The sequence below is a fragment of the Natator depressus genome, chromosome 24, assembly GCF_965152275.1.
Source record: "Natator depressus isolate rNatDep1 chromosome 24, rNatDep2.hap1, whole genome shotgun sequence".
In the NCBI taxonomy this organism is placed as follows: domain Eukaryota; kingdom Metazoa; phylum Chordata; order Testudines; family Cheloniidae; genus Natator; species Natator depressus.
Genome location: NC_134257.1, coordinates 4,972,794 through 4,992,534, shown reverse-complemented (window position 1 = coordinate 4,992,534; position 19,741 = coordinate 4,972,794). Strand labels below are relative to the sequence as shown.

The 19,741-nt window shown below is 49.1% G+C and overlaps 1 protein-coding gene across 6 annotated transcripts in view; it reads left to right on the top strand.

Moving 5' to 3' along the window:
- The first annotated feature begins 310 nt into the window (after positions 1-310).
- MEF2D (myocyte enhancer factor 2D) overlaps positions 311-19,741 on the top strand; it is a 169,537-nt gene continuing 150,106 nt past the window's right edge. For 4 of the 6 annotated variants that reach the window (XM_074938697.1, XM_074938696.1, XM_074938695.1 and 1 more), the window contains exon 1: positions 311-643. The gene's annotated coding sequence lies outside the window, so the exon portion shown is untranslated. The remainder of the gene's footprint in view (positions 644-19,741) is intronic. The other 2 variants (XM_074938692.1, XM_074938690.1) reach the window with 1 other exon arrangement.

The window sequence follows — 19,741 nt, the reverse complement described above, 5'->3', positions numbered from 1 at the left end:
GCTCCTGACCTCTAGTGATGAGCCGGGAAAGGGGGATGGAGTGATGGAGACCAGACAGCAGCCAAGTGGAAGCCAGGGCCCTTTAAACCCTGCACAGATCAGGCTCCTAAATCACCCACCCAGGCTGCTGCTGGTCCTCCGGGCGGAAGGATTTGCAGCAAGCCACGCTGCAGCCTAGCTTGGGAGGAGGTGGCTTGGGTGCAAGGGGGGGGAGAGCGGGAGCTGGGTGGCTAAGCCCTCCCTCCCCGGGCCGTGCGTAGGGCTTGGCCATTGGTGGGTGGGGAGCCATCTGGCCGTCCCGGCATGCTAGGCTGCGCTGGCTGGTGGTTACGTTGTGTCTTTCCCCCAGTGGGTTGGAAGTAGTTACCTTTGTCGCCAAAAAGGAGGAAGGAAGGAATCGACACACACAGACACAGACACACACACACACAGACACGCAACCAAAGGGAGGAAGTTCATTGAGACACTGAGATTGCTCCTGCTTGCCTGGGCTCGCCTCTGAAGTGTGACGGCGGCGGCGTTGTTGTTTGTTGTTGTTTGTTGTTGCTTCTTTGAAGCCTCCTCCTCGCCCACATCACCCCGTTCCCGGGCTCCTGGCAGCGACTTTCTGGGGGGAAGGCAGCGCGGGAGCGGACGCTGGAGGGTAAGTCGAGGAGTGGGGGGTAGCCTAGGGGTGGCGGTGGACTGACTCTTGGGAGTCCGGGTGGGGAGGGGCTTGGGTGGAAACCGTTTGGCAACAGCCTGGGGGGGGGGTTAGGGTGACCAGAGAGCAAGTGTGAAATACAGAGACACTGGGGAGGGAAATAGGCGCCTGTATAAGACACAGCCCCGAATGTGGGGACTGCTCCTGGAAAAGCAGGACAGCTGGTCGGGCCTGGCCTGGGTACCACGGTGATGGGCGGCGGCGGGGGGCGGGCTGTGGTACAGAGAGCTGGATCCATTGACCGGGATCGATTCGGGCTGCGGGGCGGGAGGGTGGCGAGCGCACCCTCCAGCCGCCTCTGACATTTCAAAACAAACCCTCGCCAAAATGGTGCAGAGGTGAAGGGAGGAATACAGGCGGCGGCGAGGTGTTGCCTCCCTTGTGTCTGCCTGACAGCAGCGGCTGTTTGCAAAGGCTGGCGGGGGGGGGGGGGGGAGGATCAGAGCTGGGGACCGGTGTGGGGCCAAGGCACTGACAGCTCCGCAGGGCTGCCCGGGCTGGAGGTTGCCTGAGGGAGGGGGGCTGGGAGACAGCAGCTGGGAAGCGGGGTGTGGGGGGGGAGAGAGAGAGAGTCCCAGATCTGTGGTGTTCACCCGTTGTTTGGGGGGAAGTGTGTGTGTGTGTGTGTGTGTGTGTGTGTAGCTGACAGCTGAGGTTGTTGCCGAGGGTTGCGGGCGGAGGGGGACGACGACGACTTTGGATCCTGCCATTTAGCAGCAGTCACCAAAATGGTGCAGAGGGGAAGGAGGATCTGCCCCAGGAGGGTGAGTGGGCAGGGGGGCTGGCGGAGCAGTGGGAGTCTGGTGGGGGGCAGGGGGTGTCTGGCAGCTGCGGGGGCAGAGGTGTCTGGTGGGGGGCAGGGGGTGTCTGGCAGCTGCGGGGGCAGAGGTGTCTGGTGGGGGGCAGGGGGTGTCTGGTGAAGCGTAGGGTGGTGTCTGGTAGCTGAGGGTGGGGGGCAGGGGTGCCTGGTGTCTGGTAGCTGGGGGGGCAGAGGTGTCTGGTGGGGGGCAGGGGGTATCTGGTGGAGCATAGGGGGGTATCTGGTAGCTGAGGGTGGGGGGCAGAGGTGTCTTATGCGGGGCAGGGAGGGTGTCTGGTAGTTGGGGGGCGGGAGCAGCAGTGCGGAGTAAGTACAGAGAGAGGGTCCCAGAGCTACTAAATGCCAAAGTGTGCATCTCTGTCATGGGGAGGGACAGTGCCCTGGGCAGCTGCTCCTTCCTGGGGTGATGGGCGACAGCTAAAGCCACCAAAATGGGACAGGGGGACTGGTGCAACACCCCCACCCTGTGCTTGGGGGGGTGGGAGCAACAGGCCCCCCATGTTTGGGGAGCTTGGAGCCGTGCCTCTCTGTGTTTGGGAGGCTGGCTGGCTTAGTATATGGAGCACCGGGTGGGGTGGGGGGGAGGTATTTGATTGGCAACAGCAGCTTTTTAGGAAGGGCAATGGTAAATAGAGTCCCGGGGCTTCAATGACTTGGACGGCTGCCTGTTCTGGGGACTGACAGCTGTGGTTGTTTGTTCCTCTCTGGTTGAAATGCTGCTGAAGGCTGGTCTGTGTGTGGGGGTGGAGGTTGGCGGGGGGCGAGGCATTTCTGCCATTTGACAAAAGCTAGAATAAGGTGCCATGGCGAGGAGCCGAGACACCCCCCCCCCGAGAGGGGGTGGGGGATGTAGTGTGTGTGTGTGTGGGGGGGAGGGGCATGCCTTGGGGGTGGCAGCAGTCGCCACAAGACGGGTGTATGCTTGTGGGTTTCTGGCACCTGGCAGCTCCAGGGGATGCTGAGGCTTGTCTCGGAGGGTGCCAGTGTTGCTGAGGGTGACAGGAGTCAGAGGCATGTCCCACGACCTGAATGGGGCAGCAGGCCAGCAGACATATCGCAGGAGGAAATGTGTGTGTGTGTGTGTGTGTGTGTGGGTGGTGGTGGTGGTGGTGAGGTTGGGGGTTTAAGAAGGACTCTGTGTGTCAGAGGCCTGCTGAGGTGCTGTCGGATCTGGGTGTTGTTTGGCGTATGTGTTGCATCTGAGATGCTTGTTTGCCATCAGAAGATCTCTGCTTGCCCCTTTGCTTGGATGTTGTCTGTCTCTTGCACAGACACAGACATAGACACGGCTCTTTCCTTCTGCACTCTGGGTGTCTGTTCTCACCCAGTGCCAAATCCCTAAGTAGCTGTCTTCACGTGTGACAGGAAGGGGGGGTGATGGCTGGGAAGGGTCAGCCACAAGTTGGTCCATTTCCTTCTCCTGCGCGCTCCCCCCAACCCCCAACATCCACTGCCCCAGGCTCTCCTGGCTGTGCGGAGCTGACATTTCACAGAGGGCCCTTTCTCCACTCTCCCTGCCGGTTTGGTTTTGGGAAGCCAATGGGAGTTGAGTGCTGGGTCTTTCGACTGTAGGTGGAACAGAACCTGGAGCGCACCTACCGAGGGCTGCTCAGTTTGGAAAGTGATCGTTGAGCGCCATACCGCCCATTCGAATGCCTGATTCTCATTCACACTGAGGACCCTTTACCCGTCTCTAGCTGCGCGAAGGGGCCTGAGGCCTGGTTGAAACACAGATTTGGCAGTAGAATAACTAGGTCAGTTAGGGGTGTGATTTCTCCTCCCCCTGATATAGTCGCATCTGAAGAAATGTGGTTTTTTTACCCACGAAAGCTTATGCCCAAATAAATCTGTTAGTCTTTAAGGTGCCACTGGACTCCTTGTTGTTTTTGTGGATACGGACTAACACGGCGACCCCTCTGATGGTTACACCGGGACAACCACTAGTGTGGGTACCGTTATAAAGGTACCTTTATACTGGGATACTTATTCTCCTTTAGCTATACCAGTATAATCGCTTTTATCCTGGTATAACTGCATTCACACCAAGGGGGGTATATATCACTTTAACTACTGGTTCTCCATTGCCCTACAACTGTAGGCTCGGGAGGGAGAGACGCGTTCTCCCACAATATGCCACGAACCAGCTCCTAGAATGGCTCAAGTCAGCGAGGCGTGAAGAACCCTGCGAAACACCCCCTGAAATCCTAGTGTCAAACCCGGGTCACTGCAACGTGGCTGCGGCTAGACGGGTCTGGAGGGCGCGTGGCTCTGCCGTGCGGATGCTCAGCAAGCGCGAGTTCAGTGCATCCCCTCAGGCCTTGATTCAGCAAAGCAGTTAAGTCCGTGCTTCACTGTTAGTGTGCGATGTTGAAGTTAGTCAAGTCCACTCCCCTGCTTAAAGTTAAGCACGTGTTTAAGTGTTAAGTTGAACTGAAGCCTCACAAAGTGGATGTGACAAAAGGTACCATTCTGCTCTGGTAGAAATTAGCACCCACCTGGCACTGGTGTAAATAAGACCTCAAGGTGAAAAGCAGGGGAGTTTGCACCATCCTGTAGGACCTTGGGCAAAGCCTCGTCTAGACGTTAAAGTCTTAGCGATATAACACGTTTTTTGGGGGGCGGGGGAGAGGTGTGATTTTGTTTTTTACCGAAATAATTATGCCCCTCGTGTGACTGAGTTATACTGAACGAGCTTATTTTGCTTCAGCTGCAGTGAGCTACCCTGATATAAGCACTTCGATGCCGCTATGGTTGCATCCACAGCGGAGGCTTTTTTTGCCGCTTTCATTGTGTTGGAATAAAATCGGAGAACTGTGGAGCTGGAAGGGACCTCGAGAGGTCATCTCGTCCCAGCCCCCTCCGCTGAGGCAGGACCAAGTAACCCTAGACCATCCCTGACAGGCGTTTGTCCAGCGTGTTCTGAAAATCTGCCAATGATGGGGATTCCACAACCTCCTTTGGACGTCTGTTCCCCTTAGAGTGAGAAAGTTTGTCCTAATATCCTAAATCTCCATGCAAATTGGGCTGGTTTTCCTTCTTGTCGTACTCTTGGTGGACCTGGGGGAACAACTGATCACTGTCCTCTTTCTATCAACGTTTTGCTGTTATCATGTCCCTTCTCGGTCTTCCCTTCTTGACACTAAACATGCCCATTTCTTTCAAGCTTTCCTCATAGGCCATGTATAATTAAAGCAGTACAGTACTACTTATTAAGTGTTCACAGGTCCTCACTGTCCCTATGCCTCATTTTCCTCAACTATAAAATGGGATAATAATAGCTCTCTGTCTCATTCTTTGATGTCTGTCTGTTTAGAGGATAAGGCTTTTGGGCCAGGGACTGTCTGTTAGTTTTATTACTGAACATTTGTATTGTGGTAGCGCCTAGAGGCCGATCAGACCTGGATCCCATTGTACTAGGTGCTGTGTAAAACATATAGCAAATGACAAGTCCCTGCTCCCAAAGAATCGAGACTTAAAGACGTAACCGGTGGCTGTGATAAGCCGGGTGTCAATATGGGAGATAGGGCAAGGTAGCAAAAATAATAGAAGGTGCACAATGCGTAGCCAGTTGGGAACAGGAATTGGAATGACTCTGTTAATGTACTCTTAAGTGTGTGTGTAACCTAGTACAGTAGCAATACCTAACCCCCATCTAGCACTACTTCTTAGTAGACCTCACAGCCCAAAAGAGGTCAGTTACCATTATCCGCAAGGGAGCTGTGATCTCAGCTAGAGTGTCTGGACCTCACCATAACACTCCCCAAAATAATAATCTGGGGAGAGAGAACGGGTCGCTGTTGAATATATGTATCTCAAGGAAATGCTGCTTTTTTAAAAAAATATATTGGAACAGTTTCAGATTTTCTTTTCCTCAGTTTCAGAGTAGCAGCCCTGTTAGTCTATATCTGCAAAAAGAATAGGAGTACTTGTGGCACCTTAGAGACTAATTTGTTAGTCTCTAAGGTGCCACAAGTACTCCTATTCTTTTTTCCTGAGTTGTTTCTCTCTGTTCAATTACTTTTGTGTGTGTGAAAATCAGTATTTGGACGTTGGTGTCCCTAAATTCGTGTTTGTTGTTGACGGGGTGCTAGCCTGGGATGTAGAATACCTAGGGTTTATTCTCTTGGCTTTGCTATTGACCAAGAACATCTCTGTGCATCTGTTTCCACTCCCACGCTTTGTCTGTTTTCATTGCAAGCTCTTTGGAATAATAATACCACCAAGCTCTTGTACGGTGCTTTATTAACATCAGTATCATTAGCTCCATTTTACATGTGGGGAAACTGAGGCAGAGAGTGAGGACAGGACATGTCCAAGGTCAGATGGCAACAGAGGAACCCAGGTCTCTGAAGTTCTAGCCTGGTGCTTTATCCACTAGGCCACACTGTCTTTTGCTGGGGCTTAACCTGCGTGCAGAATTTGCTCTGATCTAACTAACCCTGTTTCTAAATTAATGTATTTAAATTGGTGTGACTCCCTTGCCATAAATTGGTTTAAAAAAGTCCACAGAAGGCGATAGCAGTGACTTAGCTAAAAGCCAACCTCCACACAAATTTCCACTGAAATAACAAAAAGTGTGAATTAAAACCAGGGCTGATGGTCATTTACACTCTGGCCCCTTTGCATCAGCCTGAAAATGAGTGTAAATTACAACATACCCAGTTAAAGGCCCTTTGCTGCTGCTGGGAAGTTGGGGTTGGTGCGAGGGGTAAAGCCACTGTAGTCCCTGTAGTGTAGACACGGCTTCAGTGTAAATGACAACCAGGCCCAGCTGACTTTAGCTAAGTGCTTGGCTAGGTGCTGATGTAGCTTTAATCAGTGTAGTTGAACGGAAACTATTTCAGTGCAATGCATTGCCCTGCCGTTTGCACGGGTACAATTAATTTTAGTCACTGTTAGCTCCAGAATAAGAAATTCCCACACTGGGTAGCTTGGACAAAAGGAGTGTTCTTAGCTCGAGTTAGGGCTTGTCTACATGGGGAAAGTTAATCCAAAGAAACTAGGGGTATGCGTACACTACGGCGCGATGGCAGCACAGCCGCTTCTGTTGCATTGATCTAGCTGCATCTCCAGCTGGGCTTAGGACCTAGCTACGGTGCACACAGAGTGCAAATTTTTTCATGGCCTTAATTGTACAGGAGACCCCCACGTCTGACTTTTGAAGCGGATTAGTTATACTGCATTAAATCCTTGTGTGAACGCTGTTATTCCGAATGAAAGTGGCCTTCATTTGGTTCCAAAAGTGAATTAAAATAAACCAAATTAAGGACATTTAATTCTGAATGAGGGTGCTCACACAAGGGTTGAGGACGGTTGGAATAATCCACTTCAAATTCACACCTCTACTTAATTCAGATTCATTTTCCTGGATGGCCCCCTGTAGACAAGCCCTTATTCGATTTAAAAACTGATTGAATTAAATCAGTGCCATTTCTGTGTGTAGAGAAAGTCCTGTTTACTTGTACAGCCCCCAGCACAATGGGGTGCTGGTCTTGGTTGGTGCGACTGCCATTCAAATAAGAAATAATTAGTCCATCAGAGTTAAGATGGCACGGATCAGCCTACGGCTTCCTAAGAAATGGCATTTGATACTTTTCTCTCCCTGGCATTTCTCTCTTCTTTTTTTAAAATTACATAAACCTATCAATAAAGCGCTGTATTTTATTAAACAGCTGGTTTGAGCGGAGCTTAGGCGATGTTGGGAGACCTCTAGGCTGACCTTTTATTAGTATGTACTTTTTTTTATTAAAGAAGCCGTTTGCTGCGTGTGGTGCTTTTCTCTTTAAGGTGAATCTAGCCCTTGCCCGACTGTCGTCTGCCAGCAGCTCTGCCTTCGCAGATCTGTCGTTTTCAATCTTTCACTCTGGTGTCACGTGCTCCATCCTTTTTTTCTTTGCACTTGTTTGCTTGCAGCTTTTTTTATTTCCTCCTGTTTAAAACAACAATCGTTCTTATTGATCATAAAAAGCACTGGGGCTAAAAAATAAATAAATCTTCCTGCCAAAAGTATCCAGAAATGTATTCAAACCACTTTACTCTCTGGACTGGGCAACTGACTAGTGCTTTCTAAAGCCTGGAGCAGAAGGGCTAGGTGGAGAGAGAGAGAGAGAGAGAGAGAGTGTGTGTGTGTGTGTGAAGAGGGGAGGGACATGTGGGGTGAATGATTCAAACTCCGACCTTCTCTATACTAAAAATGTTTACTGGGAAAGCTTGACCAAATTCCCACAATTCTCAGAGAGGTATTCCCATTATATTGTTCGTTCTTTGGGGGGCAAGAATGGCCATTGTGTTCTCTTTTTGTACAGCACCTGGCACGACAGGGCATGACTGACGCTCTTGGGTGCCCCCACAATATAATACTTGTACACAGCAGTTGGCCCACTGTACGCAGCAACAATTTCCCACAAGGCAGTGTGTCTGAAGGTGGGGGGACACTGGGATGCCTACTCACAATGCACTATGCTTGGTGCTGACATACCAGGAGCTGCATGGACATAAAGCGCCAAGTGGTAGAGTGTGAATGCGCTTTTCCAAAATAGCTTTGTCTGTGGCACTGTGCCGGCAAAACCTTTGCCAGTGAAACTGCCTACTGTAGGCAAAGCCCGTTCAGCCTGAGTTTGCAGAGAGCCTGGAACAATAGCTCTAAAGTGTCAATTGCCCCATTCATTTAAATGGATGCTAACTCAGATGCTCAGGGTGCAATAAATGTCGACAATGGCAAGTATTTCTCTGTTCGACTAAATATGTTAGAAAGGAGAGGGAAGATCAGTTTATAATATAGCTCTTTTGAGCCATAGATCTCAAAGTGCTTTACAAAGGAGGTCAGTATCATCAGTCCCCCAAGGGAAACTGAGGCACAGAGCTGAAGTGACTCACCCAAGATCACCCAGTAGGCCAGCGGCAGGGCCAGGAATCGAACTCGGCTCTCTTGAGTCCCTATCTGCTAGGCCATGCTGCCAGTTATGAAGGATTTCCCGGAGGGGCAAGGGGAGTGAGGCACTAGGTGGTGAAGGAAGGAATACATGTGAATGTGTCAGCCATGCTCTGAGCTGGGGTCGGCTACACCGCCCGAGAAGTCATCCCACTGACTCTGAAACGTTCCCAGCTCTTACCAGCTCCTCTGCTGAAACAGCCAGGGACGCGCCGAGCGTCAGAGATTCGTGTTTAACTTACTGCTCTGTGACAAGCAGGTCATATATTATGCCTGCAACGTGCAATTAAGTGCTGGTCTTTCTAGAGGCCGAATGTGTACGGCTCACCGGTGGAGCTGGAATGCTGCCACGCTTTGGCTAGTATTGCTGTGTGTAAATGTCTCGGCCCCTACCTGATACATGCGCTGTGTTTGTATAGAGAGGAACTGAAGTCATAGACCTTATAATCAATGCCAAAAAACATGCCGCTCTGTTTCTCTGCTTCTTTGTAAAGATCCAAACAACAGAGACTCTTGTGACTAGGATTTTATTCTTTGTATCAAATAGATACTTACTAACATGCAGTGAAGTATCATAGGATGGTGAAACTAAAATGGAGGCCTGAATTCTTTCTCGGTGGTAGAATTAGGGGTTCTTAAACAGGGTGTGCTTCAGAGCCGCATTCACCCAATGCCCCTTTACACAGTCAGACCAGTGTCAAGAGATCTTATTGTAAATGAGAGTCTGGCCCCAGATGATTAAAATAAGAACCTTGTCTGGCAAACAGTTTACACATATGTGTAACTTTACTCATGTGAGTAATCTCAGCCAAGGTAATGGGACGACTTGCTGGAGTAAAATTGCTCATGCGCGTCAGTGTTTGCAGGAACAAGGTCTAAAGGGCTTTTTTGGGGGCACGGTGATATTTTAGGCATGATTTTAAAAACTGTGATCTGACATCTGCACTCCGGCCCCATCACAGCACAAAGGGGATTTAAAGTGAGGTGACCAAGCACTTGTCTACACTACAGTGGGTATAGTGGCATAGCTACAGTGCATTAACTACAGTGGCATAGCCCTGTAACACAGAGGCACCCTACAAGCGACGGAAGCATCTGCCATTGCAGGAAACATTCTGCCTTTGACCTGTGGCATCTACACATAGCTACGGCGCTCAGAGGTTTGGATTTTTCACATCCCTAAGTGTTGTAGCCATGTCAAATTAAATTCTAACTGTAGACCAGACCTGTAATTTACATCCAGAGCAGAGGAAAGGGGCCTTAGTATAAATGAGAATCAGGCCCTTTAAATCAATAGTAATTAGGGTCTTTCCAGGTACCGATCGCCTTCATCTTCCACTGAAGTCAGTTGAGGACACTCAGGGTTAGACCCTCCATCTCAAAATGCAGGTAATTTGCAGTGGGTGAATTAACCTGGGAAGTACTGAATAGTTCCCATCCAGTGCCATTTTTTTTTTCTTTTTAGTTGGAGGAGGGGGAGGGTAAAACATGCCATTTTTGGCTGGGGAGAAGAAGGAGACGTTTCCTAGTGGGTGGTGGTGGTTTTTCGAATGGTGCCCTGTTTGAAGCTGTTCATAGCTTTGAAAAGTTGTCACCCCACCAGAGATGTGTTGGTGGGCAGAGTGCAGGTGAAAGAGTTAAAGATGCATGAAATTGATCACGTGGTTCTCCGTGAGGCACAAATTAGTGATTTGCACAGTAATGGTCTCCTGGACATCATCCCTCCATATGGGGCAAATACTGTATAGACCAGTGACTTGTTTGTAAAGTGCACTGAGGTAAAAGTCATCATGTTATTTTAAATTTATATATCTTGGGGTGAATGCTAGCTGGGGTAGGAATAGCAGGTGTGAGTTTCCTAGTGGAAAATAAATGGGGCAATCTTACAGTCTCCTTTCTTTGTACAGCGGATGGCACCAATCAACAATATCCCATTCCAGGTGTGGTAACTGGAGCCTAAATGTAGGGGTGCATCTACATTTGAGCTGGGAGGTGTCACGTGGGCCTACCTGTGCTAGCTTGAGCTAGCATGCTAAAAATAGCCGTGTGACGGGGTGGCATTTGAACCCCCTGGGTACGTACTTGGGAGCCTAGTTTGAGCCGCCACCCATGCTGTCCTGGCCACCCGGCTATTTTTAGCACGCCAGCTCTGCTGGAGCTACTGAGGGCAACTCGGCATGAGCTGGGAATCACACCTCTCGGCTCAAATGTAAACGCACCCGGTAGCTTGGTCTTGCTGTTCTTTTTAAATAGGTCAGATCCTCGGCTGATGTAAACCGGTGCCACTCCATTGACGTCTAGGGAGCTACACCCGCAGAAGGGATCTGGCTTGTACAGGATCAGCTGAAGTCATTGTTAGTGCAAAAGCAGCATCTCAAGACGGTTAATAGACCGACAAAGCCAATTACCAGCCACTAAGGCTGCTTTCTCTGGGCCTTAAAGGAGCAGTCTGCAAAGCTTGAATGCTACTGCTTCTGTCTTGCTGCCACAAAGGGTTCTAAGGTGCACCTTTATTTTATATTGAGTAAATTGATTAAATCATTTGGAACGGGTTAATAAATGATGGTATAACCGTGTGATAGACGTCGTTATTATTGATGATCAGTCTTGTGCCAGTATCATGGACCAGGGCGTCTAGGTGCTATCATAATACAAAAAAATAATAAGGAACAGAATCCAGTTCTCTTAGCTTCTTGTCTTGTGCTTTTAAAATCTGGACCATGTCCCCTTTAGTCAGTGCTAGGCAATCCGGAGGCAATTACAAAGAAGGTGTGTGTCTCAGGGCGTGGGATTTGTCATGAAACCAATCTCCGCGCACCTATTGGTCAGTACGACAGAGCCCTGTAATTTACTTGTCATGGAGCTGCCGAGCAGGTAGCTTGTCCAATACAGGTCTTCATAACTCCACTGAATACATAGGTTGGTTTGTTGGTCTGCCAAGTTATTACCCTGAAGTCTAGAAAGGGAAACTACCTTTCCATGAAATGCTTGTGGGCTGATTCTTTCCTTTGGCATCACTGGGGGTTAATCCTGATTTCACACTGGTGTTGGGGAGAAGGGAGCCGCAGGCCTGTGAGGGGAGCTAGGTTTGGAGCTTCCCTCTGCACGCACCAGTTTTCCTGACCGTCGGGATCTCTCTAATTATAATTGAATGGGACCTCACTCTGCAGGCATCCTTCTGGCATTCCTTGAAATCAGTGGACGGTTGGCAGGATGGGCCCCTGTCTTTCAGAGTTGGGGACAGTTGTTCTTATCTTCTGCTGAATCTGAAAGTCATTGTGATTATCTGTGTTACAGCCATGCCTCGAAATCCTGTGGTGCTAGGCTGTACAGAGCATGAGAGAGCTTACAGTTTGATTAGTCAAGGCCAACAAGGATCATTATCCCCATTTTAGAGGTGGGAAACTGAGGCACAGAGGAGCTCAGCAGTTTGCCCAGGGGAGTCTGTGGCAGAGCCAGAAATTGAACGCAGCCTCCTGGAGCCCTAGGCCAGTGTCTCAACCACAAGACCAGCCCACCGTCACCAGGTGGCGCCGTTACGCACAGTTTTCCACGTTCTTCTTGTGCGAGCAAGTTCTTAGTCTTGGAAGGAAAGCTTGTGTTGCTGTTGGTTTAGTTACAAGGCTCTCTGTAGAGAAAGCGGTTGCGAGCAGCTGGAAGGTTTAAGTTCTGCTAGAGTCTGCTCTTGGGATGGAGTTGCGGCATTGTGTTTGAGGGAGATCTCTGGAAGATAAGTGTAAATAAAGCAAGCGACGCTTAGAACATACCCAGACTTTACGCCACTAATTTCTGGAAGGCCGATATGCAAAGGCCATAGATACCTGCTACTGCCCATCAGAGGGATGATGGTCGTGACGCTGATGTTGGAAAAAGGAGCATCAATATTACAGGGGTTGACATTGATATGATACTGAAAACTGCTATTCTAGCATGGCTTATGAGCTGTTGAAAACTAGATGCTTGAGAAATGGTAAAGGCAAAGAGGAAAGCATAAGCCCCAGGTTTCAGTGGCACATAAGTACTGCATAAGGATTGTGAATTTCACCCTTTAAAGCCATGGTGGTGTGTGCAAAAGGAACATTTCTGTGGAATGTATACACAGACTCTTGCATTTGCCAGCTGCACAGCTAAGAAATATGCTGGCCAAAGACCTGAGCTTCAGATGCATGAAATCATCGTGTCATTATTAATGGTACTTATATATCCATATCCATCTATATATACTGCAGTTCACAGACCTTGATGAATAACTTACTGGAAACCCAATGCATTAAGTCATGTGTTTGCACTGAGAACTGAGTCTCTCCTACAATTCTCACGCTGCCCAGGGTCCTGGCAAAGGGGTGAAGTGCTGGAAAGTTCATCGCTTGGGCCCCCGGGTGTGGTTATCTCAGGGTGCACCAGGCACACCCTTGAGACTTGCCTCTTGCTCTTACGAAAACTCTGTTAGGGAAGCAGATTGTTTTGATGACTGGAAAGTGAACTGGGCCAGTTGGCGTCAAACGGGTCCCCAAATGCTAGTGTATTGCACTGGAAAGGGGGGTTTGTTTGGTGGTTTTTTGCTTTTTGAGTAACGTTTATGCTGATGCTATTTAGTTCTGATTTTTAAAATGAAGCTGCATGCCATGCATGGGCTCAACCCCAGGCAAATTCAATGCAATGCAGCTTTACTTGCAGGTGTAAATGGAGAGGAAGGATGGCCCAGTGGTTAAGGCACTGGAATGGCAGCTAGGGGACCCGTCTTCAGTTCACATCTCAGCTGTGGGCTGGATTTTCAAGGGTGGAGCGTCCACAAGTGGGGCTTCTCCCCCCGCCCCCAAACAGTCCAGCTCCTGTTTAGGCACCTAAATAAAGGCCAGATTTTGAAAGCTTTCCAGCACCTCCCACTGTGAAACTTCTGGCCATGTTTTCAAGAGCTCTGTACCCAAAGTGCTTTTGAGAATCTAGCCCCAGGTGACTTGCCAGGAGTCAAACCCAGATCTACTAAGCCTCAGTCTGATCCTTGAACCACAAACTCAACCTTCCTTGACACCCGTACAGCCATCCTTCCTACCGGCTTGCAACATGCCACGTAGAAAGCTGACAGTAGTAGCTCTTTGCTACTCATTTGCTCACAAGTATCTGAAGCCCAGTCCCAAAGATGCTGCCCAGATCTCTAGCTGGGTGCTGCTAACTCTTCACCCTGCAGAACTCTGTCGCCTTGAGCTGCAGTGGGGAGAATGGGAGACGTGTATCTATAAGATCCTCGCTTTTTAAAACAGAAGCGGACCAGATGGTCTAAGCAGGATCCTTGCTGCTTGAGCAGCCATGTCTCTCTTCCTAGGCAGCTGGTGGCTTGTATGGTTCTTGCTCCCTGCACCAACCGACTGGAAGGGGGCTGCTGCTGTCCTTTCGCGTGTGATGGTGCTTGGTGAAAAAGACGCCAAGCATTTAGCAGCATGGAAGCATGTTTCCCAGTTCTTTTCACTCAGGTGCACACGCGAGTTCCTGTTTTAACTAAACGCTGGTGCATGTCCCCCCAGCCACAAGCAGAAGGAGGTGCTTGTTATTATTTATGATTTGTATTGCATGAACCCCATTGTGCTAGGCGCTGTACAAATACAGAACAAAAAGACAGTCCTGGCCCCATGGGGCTTACAGTTTAAGCTGTTGCAGTCATTTGCACCAGTGTGAATTGAGTGTGAAAAATTGAGCTGGTAGCATTATAGGCTCACTTTGCACTGGTGGAAATGACTGTATGAAGTGCTGGGCAATCAGGGCCCTAACGTAGACAAGGTTGACACCAGCGCTGCGGGAATTGCACTGGTGCACGTTACCAGGTTGGAAGCCAGGCACCGGTGCAAAACATGTCTACACTAGGGTCTTGCCCGGAGGCAGCAGATCCCACTGTAGACAAGGCCTAGGAGGAACTGTCTTCTTCAGGGTCGTTGTTATTTTTGGTGGCTCAGACTTAAAAGGAACATTATCCTTTTTAAAACATAAGCCAAGCCTCCTACATGTTACGGTACAGCAGCTCCGATCTGGCACGTCCGACGGGTGGGAGAAAGCAGCGCACAATCAGATTGTTCTGTCTCCTCCAGCCTTCCGTGAATCTTGTTATGGGTCCCACTCCCCCCACAACTTCTGACTCTAAGGAACCATCTCGGAGTCACTCGGCAGAGGTGGGATGGCCCGGGAAGTGTGAGACTGGTGTGGGTCGGTCGCAACATCTGGGCTTGGTAAGCGGGCGGTTGGAGGAGCGTCGGGCGGTGACCTTTTTCTGCATACCGAAGGAGATGGACGTGCGTGAAAGCATCGGAGGTTCCCAAAGGACTTCACGGATGGGCTCCCAATCGACTGTACAAACACAGAGCAGCTTGCAGTGGTTTTGAGGATTTCAAACGTCTCCTTCCCCCTCCTCCTGGAAGCACATCTGCGCCCCCCCCCCCCCCCCCCGGAACTACTAAATCTAAACTCACTACAAACTCTTCCAGGGTGGGTTGGAGGCTGGTATGTCCTTTGTGTTGCCAACCCCAAATGTTCAAAAATCATGAGTCAGGCTCCCCCAAAATCATGCTTAAAAAATGAGATAAAAATACATTTTGGCTTCTTTTTATTTATCTTCTGGGTTTTGAGCCTTTGGGCTTCATAGATTTTTAAAGCCAGAAGGGACCATTAGACTTATCTGATTGGGATGCATTGAGGTCAGGTTTGCAGCTCTGAGGGCTATTACTTCCTTTTGTTTTTTCAGGTGAAAGCTGAGATTCTCAGATTCCCAGGGCTCCAGGAGGTGGGGCTTGAGGAAAAAAATAACAATTATCCTGAGACTTGCAGTAAAATCTTGAGAGTCGGCAATGCTGTGTTTTGCATCCGTTCGAAAAGAACTGGAGGGCTGATTGTTTGTAATAACTGAGGTGTTAGAAGGTCTATCAGTTTGAAGAGGATTTTATTTAGGTGAGTAGTGACAGCAGGTAATACAAGAACATAGGAACAGTTGATGAAATAGAAAGAAGGCAAATTCAAAACTGATAAAGAAAATCCGTGTTAAGGCAGCACATGATTAGACTGTGGGACTCATTGCCACATGATGTCATGGAGATTAAGGCCCGGATCCTCAAGGGTATTTAGGCAACTAATTCTCACTGAAGTCAATGGGAGCTAGATGCCTAAATGCTTAGCAGATTTTAAGAAAACCTAAGGTACCCTGGTACGGGAGGAGGTACTCGGAACTCCTGGCATGGGGGAAGATTGGAAGGAGTTGCAGGGAGTCTCTGAAATACGACAGGGCAGGAGAGTGTCTCACAGGGAGATTGTGAGGTGGAATGCAAGGAGCCCCTGGTGACTTAGAAGTGCTATAAAACCTCATGCTTCAGGGCATAAAGCAACTTCTCACTGATCAGGGTCAGGAAGATACTTCCCTTAGGGACAGGTTATTCAATCACTGCAGGGATTCTTGCACCTTCCTCGGAAGTAGTTGGTACTGGCCGCTGTTTTGAGAGGACTAAATGGATCGCTGGTCTGATGTGTCAGTTCCTATACTCCTCCGTGTATTGCTGCAGTACTTGAAAAGGTAGGGAAGGTTGCTTTGCATATGATCTAGATCTGACACAATCCAACAGAGCAGATGTGGGGTCTTTTTGTTATGCAAATGACGGTTGGCTCAGCTTCTCTAAGATGAGTAAGTTTTCAGGCAAACGTGCCTGCTCAGGAGGCTTCTAAAAGCAACCTTACCTTCGACACAACCGTTCCCCTTAGACTCCGGGGACAGATTTTTCAGAGCTCAGCTCCCATCGAGGCCAGGAGTTGAGTACTAGGCTCTGCTGAAATCCCAGTCCCAGTTCTGAGCACTTAAAAATCTGGTTCCAGATCCCCAGCTGGTGTAAATGGGTGTAGCTGGGGCCAGATCCCTAGCTGGAGTAAATAGGCATCACTCCATTGAAGCCCAGGGAGCTGTACTGATTTATACCATCTGCGGCTCTCGTCCCAGGTGCTGCGCACCAGAGCAGATGCTGCTTCTCTCACCTCCTCTGCCAGGCTTCAGCTGTTGTGACTATCTGGGTGCGTGGGAGAGGGTGGCAATGGGCTGAGGCGGTGTGGTGCCCCATGGGCTTTCTGGCTTCCTTTGGGGCTTTGATGGACGACTAGCTGAGGTCAAATCCAAGCAGGCGAGCGCAAGCTGGTGCAGATCAGCGCTGTCATTTGAGCCACAGCTGTGTCCAAAAAAGTTCTAAGAATAGGCAAAAAGTATGGCCCGTCTCTCTTTTTTTGTTCTCTAGGCACTGTATCTCTGGAACCTCTACACCAAGTGGCCCCAAATTTGCACCACTGACCCTACCCTGAGCCCGGTTGAGGTGTAGCCATTTTCAAGACAATCTGAGCATGCAGGTGGATTTCAGAGCCCTTAGAAACATTTGTTTTTCACCTGGGAGTTCTGCTCAACCTTAACTAGGGTGTGGCAATATTTTTGAAAAACCAACTGGTTTCAAATCAAATTATTAGTGCCCATATAGGGGTTTGCATCTGTTTAACTCAATCAGTTTAACAAAATCACCAGTCTAGTTAAACCAGTAAAACTTTGTGTGTCATCCCAGGCCCTAATGTATGTACTTTGCCATTTAATCTTGCTCACAGCAGATGCAAATAAGGACAGAGACTGACAAAGCTGCCTGGAGAATTTTGACCCACAGCTCCCATTTATTGCAGTGTGTGTCTAAATTCTCTAGGTGGATTTGAAAGTCTCAGGCACAGTGTGGAGAATGCTCGCGACTGCAGGAGCCTTATCTACACTAGGGCTCCCATCGATACAGCTGCAAAAAGATACCCTCGTGTCAGCTGGGTCTCTTTGCATGGGACCTAATCTGCTCACCTAGGTTTGAGATTGGGAGGGGGCTGGGGTCAATGGAAGTTGAAGTCAATGGAATTCCACCCAGGAGGAGCTTGGTTCAAAGATTTAATTGGTTTTTCCTTTTCCCCTAATGGTCCTTACCCCATTTTGCTAATGATCAAAGAGCCTTTATTACCGCTTATATTACATTGGGTGCATCACTACAGCCAGACAAGAGCTGGGCCCCATTCCAGTTGTTCAGAGACAGTTGTAAGAGACAGTCGCTGCCCCAAAGAGGTTGTAATTTAAACAGACAAAGAAAGGATTATAATCAGATAGGAAGCTAAAGCACTGGGAGATTAATTGACTCACCCAGGGAGTCTGCGGGTAGGTCTGTGCTGCCATCGGGGTGTGACTGCAGCATGGATTTGCATACGCGTGCTAGCTCCAATCTAGCTACCTCTCATCTGGCTAGCACGGCTAAAAAGAGGACACAGCAGCCGGGGGCTAGCAACACAAGGGCCTCAGGTGCTGTTGTGTCTTCACTGCTGTTTTGAGCCCTGCTTGCTAGCCTGGGTATCCTCTCTCCGGAGAGATTGCAGACACGCACCGTGACAGAAGCAGAAATCGAACCCGTGTCTCCTGAACCTCAGCGCAGTGTCTGAGCTCCAGAGCTGTCCTTCATCTCTAGCGGCCGTCTGCTTTGAGCCCAGGTGTTTTTCCTCCAGCACAGTGTTGGTTCCTCTGCTAACAAATGATAGCATCAGAGTCATTTCCATGGCAACACCCTGGGATGTTAAAAAAAAAAAAAAAAAAAGAACCCCAATCCCCCCTCCCCCACTGGATTATGACTTCACTGAAGGATCAGGCAGAAGGGGAATCTGGGTCACACTGGGAGGAAGCTTGTCCTCCCGTGTCTCTTCAGTAATTCCTAATGCTATCCGGGCAGCGCTGAATGCTGCTGGCAAGGGAGAAAACAATTGAGGTGAGAAGGATATTTAGCAGATAAATTGTCCTTTTCAAGTATTAGCTCATTTAATCTTTCCCAGTGCACTATGAGGCAGGGATTATAATGGGCTGGGTGTCCGCACGTGTATGGGTATGTAAGATTGCCCTGTGCTGGATGGAATCAGAATGGCTCAACTGTGTGTCATAGGCCCTATACTGCTAACAGCAAGTGGGGATTCTCCTTTAGCCAAACTGTCAGCTTGCAGCAGAAAGAGAGAGCTTTTAACATGAACTTTTGTAGCAGGAAGAGGATGATGTGGCTATTCTCCACAAGAAGCGGAGTAAAGGGACCAGAACACAGCTCAGAATCAATGCCCAGGTCTCCTGGCTCCCAGCCCAGTGCCCAAATCGCTGGATCATTCTGAGCCTCCGCCCTATGTTAAAAAGAGGGCCATATAGGGTATTATGGCAAACATGGAAACCACCCTTGCGATGAGAGGGGCTGACTCTCCTAGGTGGTATATGAATGAGATCTTGTTAGAGTCTCTCAGCGTAAGCCCCAGGAAAGAATATACTTAGTAAGTTAAGTATTCCCACCAGAAATCTTGGATCTTAAACAAAAGTCTTTATATTGTGCGGCGCGCAGTGTTGGCAGGAGCGACAGAAACACTTTTTTTTTCCCCTCCGCAGTTTGTACATTGCAAGTTTTCTCTCATCCCCCAAAATAAACACTTATTTTTTTTCCACACCCCCGGAGCCGCTGTTGCTCGTGGCAGGTTGCCCAGACTCCGTAGGAACTCAGAAACGCTGCAGCATCCAGGCCTAACTTTGCCCTGGGTTTTCAGTCCTAAGGGGATAAAATGGGAGGGCATTTTGTTTCTTTTTCCTGAAGTTTTAGAGACTTTCCCACCAGTCGAGACAAGCACATTGCTGGACCAGGGCAGCAAATTTCCTCTGTAAGTTTCCAGTCTCAGCTTCCCTAAACTTTGGCCTCTTTAAAATTCAGGTGCCTCTTGTATGTTGATGGTTTTGAAATCAGTTGACACAGATGACAGCCTGCATCCCCTGGCTCTCCGGTGTTTGTCTTGGGACAACAGGATGGGGATGTACCATGTGATGTCTTCACTCCTGCTGGATCCGAAAGCCACTTGAGACAGTTGTGTCTCCTTACCGGGCAATTTGAGTCGAGCTCAGAGGTGGTAACAGATGTGTTTCATAGGGCTATCTCCAGATAACAAGGGACAACGTTTGATGAGACCTCCCCTTCTCTCTATTTATTAGATGGGGTGGGATCTGAGTTACCCAGGAAAGAATTTTCTGTAGTATCTGGCTGATGAATCTTGCCCATATGCTCAGGGTTTAGCTGATCGCCATATTTGGGGTCGGGAAGGAATTTTTCTCCAGGGCAGATTGGAAGAGGCCCTGGAGGTTTTTCGCCTTCCTCTGTAGCATGGGGCACGGGTCACTTGCTGGAGGATTCTCTGCTCCTTGAAGTCTTTAAACTACGATTTGAGGACTTCAATAGCACAGATATAG